We start from the raw sequence: 3,320 nt of genomic DNA on the forward strand, positions 1-3,320 counted from the left end.
GTTTCTCTTGTGCTGCCTGGGAATAAAAATAAACACTTAACACTAACTTGGGGCTCACAACATGCTTGGCACTGTTCCAAACACACACACACACACACAAACACACACACTCTCATTTTAAAAGTCCTCATCTACTCTTAAAGGTAGGTCCTGCTATTATCCTTATTTTTGTAGATAATAATATAGTCTGGGGCGCAGAGATCTGCTCAAGATCATCCAACTGGAGTGGCAGCGCTGGAATTTGAGTCCAGGCAGTGTGGCTTCAATGCCTGAACTCTTAGCCATTAGGAAGGAAAAACAAAGCAAAATCAGTATCCCCAACAACCTTGCAGGCACGGAGGCCCTCAGAAGGGACAGGAAAGGCCGGGCGTGGTAATCCTAGCACTGTGGGAGGCCGAAGCGGGCGGATCACCTGAGGTCAGGAGTTCGAGACCAAACTGACCAATGTGGTGAAATCCTGTCTTTACTAAAAATGTAAAAAATTAGCCGGGTACGGTGGCGCGCGCCTGTAGTTCCAGCTACTCGGGAGCCTGGGGCGGGAGAATCGCTTGAACCCGGGAGGCGGAGGTTGCAGTGAGCAGAGGTCGCGCCAGTGCACTCCAGCCTGGGCGATAGAGCGTGACTCCATCTCAAAAAAAGAAAAAAAAAAGAAAAAGAAAAAGAAGGGACAGGAGGGCTTCCTTCCGCTCCTGACCAGCCCCTGCTGGCCCGTGGGCAGAGGGAGCGCCGGCTTCCAGGGTCCTCAGGGAGGGACGTTTGGGAGTGCTCTCTCAGCGTCCCCTCCACCGCCCTCTCTACACCCTTGCCGCGCCCCTGTCCTCGTCGGCCAGGCCAAGGTTTCTCCTGGCCCTTCCCAGCTTCCGGCCCTTTGCTCCAGGCCAGGTCGCAGGGCCAGGCGGTGCCAGGAGCTCGCGAGTCCTCTGTTTACTGTTTGGTTTCCACAGTGACACGTAGGCGCCGTCAGCTACTCCCGTCACCGCCCCGCAGCGCGGCCCCCACCCGGCGCCGTGACGTCGGCCCGCCGCTTCCGCTCTGCCCATATTTGGCTCAGCCACTGCGCCGCCGGCCAGGGGTAGGCTGGGGGCGGGACTCCCGCCGCGCCCCGCCCCCGGCCCATGCCCCGCCCCGAGCCACGAGACCCCCGCCTCCCGCCCCGGGACCCACCCAGGCAGAGGCAAGGGCAGGGGCGCTGGGGGCCCAGAGAGAGGGCGCAGCGATGGATGGATGAGCTGTTTCCAGCATTCCTGTGCGTCTGCTGGTTGAGGCTGCAGTCAAGATTTGCGGCGGTCTCGTTCGTTGTGGGTGGGTGATCTGGGATCACGATTTTCTCACTCTGTGCCCGGAAATCATGCCATCCCTCGCCCAACGCTGTATTTTATAGGCTTCAACTCAAAATTTTCCTTCATAGCACAGTGGAAAGCTTTGAAGACCGCGGTTCTGGGGTCAGTGTTGCCCCTCGGGGGATAAGTGACCTTGGGAAGGCCATTTTCCTTTTCCTGGCCTGATAAAACGAACCGTGGGGGTGGTCCATAATGGTTGCAGCACTGTCATCAGGCTTGTGAGGGGAGCTTTTCCATCACCCTGTAACCACCCCCTCCCCAGGACATAACTGGAATATCAGTGAAGTTCTTTGAGCATCGACCCCCTACAGTTCTGCCCCCTGTGGTGACTGGATTTGTGTGTCTTTGCACCTTGCTCCTATTAGGCGCTTAATGAACTTTAGTTAACTGATTATTGAATGAATAATACGAATCACCTTCATAAATCCGGACCCCTGCAATTCCTCTTCCAGGCCGGGCGGGGGGGAGGGTAGGGGATGGGGGAGAATATTGAGATGATTAATAATCGCGCGGCAGGGTTGCTGATGTAAAGCGATTTGCAGATCTAAAGGGCAATAAGCATTCCTGGGAGAAATCCAGCGAGATTCCAGAAGTCTCTGAGGGAGCCGTGGGTGTGTACCGCCGGGCCCAGAGGGCGGGGGTGGGGCAGGCAGTGCCGCAGTGGCCGCTGCTGGGGAGCCGATTGCAATTGCGAGGAGAAGTGTGGGGTTAATCCTTCAAGACGCCTGTCACCATCCTTCCACCCCCATTCCTGCCCCCTAGATTCCCCAGTTCCTCTGGCTGAAGGAGTGTGTGTTTTCCAGAGTTTCAGAGCTGGAAGGCACATCGGAGACTTTTAATCTAATTTAACCTATTCCGCCAACAGGGAAATTAAGTTCAGAGAAGTTGGTTCGACCATCTAAACTTGCACAGCTAGTTAGAAACTGATAAAAGTCAGGATATCTAGCTTCAAATAGTGTTCCACATCGCCTAGGTGCTTCTAACTTCCTGTGCTTCAGAACCCTGTTGCCTGGCTCAGCTGGTGGGTTGTACAGTTAGGCTAAATATTGACTTCAGGGCTCTTAAAGAACGCCATTGTCACGTCTGCTGCCACACGCAGCCCACACCATGACACCAGGGCCTGGGGGGATGGCCAAGAATTGTGTACTTCCTAAAGTCTCAAGCATTCCTCCTTAGAGCAGCTGGAATGGTCACCCCTGTCCAGGGAACAGGAGTTGGCTGTTCTGAAACCAGTCTTAGTCTAGCAGTTGGTCACTTTTCATAGTTACCCAAGCCTTGCATTAAACTTTTCTAGCCAAGACTACAGCAGGAGGTGGGAGTAGCCCTAACCCTTTTCTGCTGTTTGAAAGTCTTTTTATGGCACATGGAGGGTTCCTTGCTGGGGGTGGGGAAGAGTGCCTCTTCAATGCTTCTCTTTCTCTTTCCCCTTTCAGTCTCACCCAACTTCCTCTTACACGCTGTTTCTTCCCTAACTTCTAGGCTGAATATGAAGGCAACTCGGACTAAGAAGACGACTGCTTTCCAACTGCCCTCCCGCCCTGCAGCTGGCTGATTTGAGGAAGGGGCTGGGATCCTTCCCCTTGCTCTCTGGTTGTTCTTGGAGTTACAGCAGCCCCGCGGCAGCTCTGCCCCCTAGTGCGCATGTGAGGCAGCGCGCCCTTCTCCAATCCAGAAGCCTCGTCGCGGTGCTGCCAGCAAGGGAGTTTTTCTGTATTCACTCTGGTGGAAATAGCAAAACTTGACAGAAAAAAAACCCAAGCCAAACCAAAACACACGAACCATTCTAGCCTTTTCTCTCTTTGGTTTCTTTCTGAGGATCTGGCCGATTTGGATGCAGAAAACATGCCTGTTGCTTCTGCTGCGAAATCTGCTCTTTCTCTTCCTGCTATCCGAACCCTGTCCCTTCTTTCAAAGCCTAGTTCAGGCCAGGCGCGGTGGCTCAGGCCTGTAATCCCAGCACTTTGGGAGGCCAAGGCAGAC

General features: G+C 54.4%; 1 long non-coding RNA gene across 1 annotated transcript; it reads left to right on the forward strand.

The window, feature by feature from the left end:
* The first annotated feature begins 1,170 nt into the window (after positions 1-1,170).
* On the forward strand, positions 1,171-3,110 carry LOC134738108 (uncharacterized). The gene is made up of 2 exons (XR_010123655.1): positions 1,171-1,302; positions 2,820-3,110. It is a non-coding gene; the product is annotated as an uncharacterized LOC134738108 (long non-coding RNA).
* Positions 3,111-3,320: the final 210 nt, after the last annotated feature.

This window comes from Pongo pygmaeus, chromosome 15 (assembly GCF_028885625.2).
Source record: "Pongo pygmaeus isolate AG05252 chromosome 15, NHGRI_mPonPyg2-v2.0_pri, whole genome shotgun sequence".
Taxonomy (NCBI): Eukaryota; Metazoa; Chordata; class Mammalia; order Primates; family Hominidae; genus Pongo; species Pongo pygmaeus.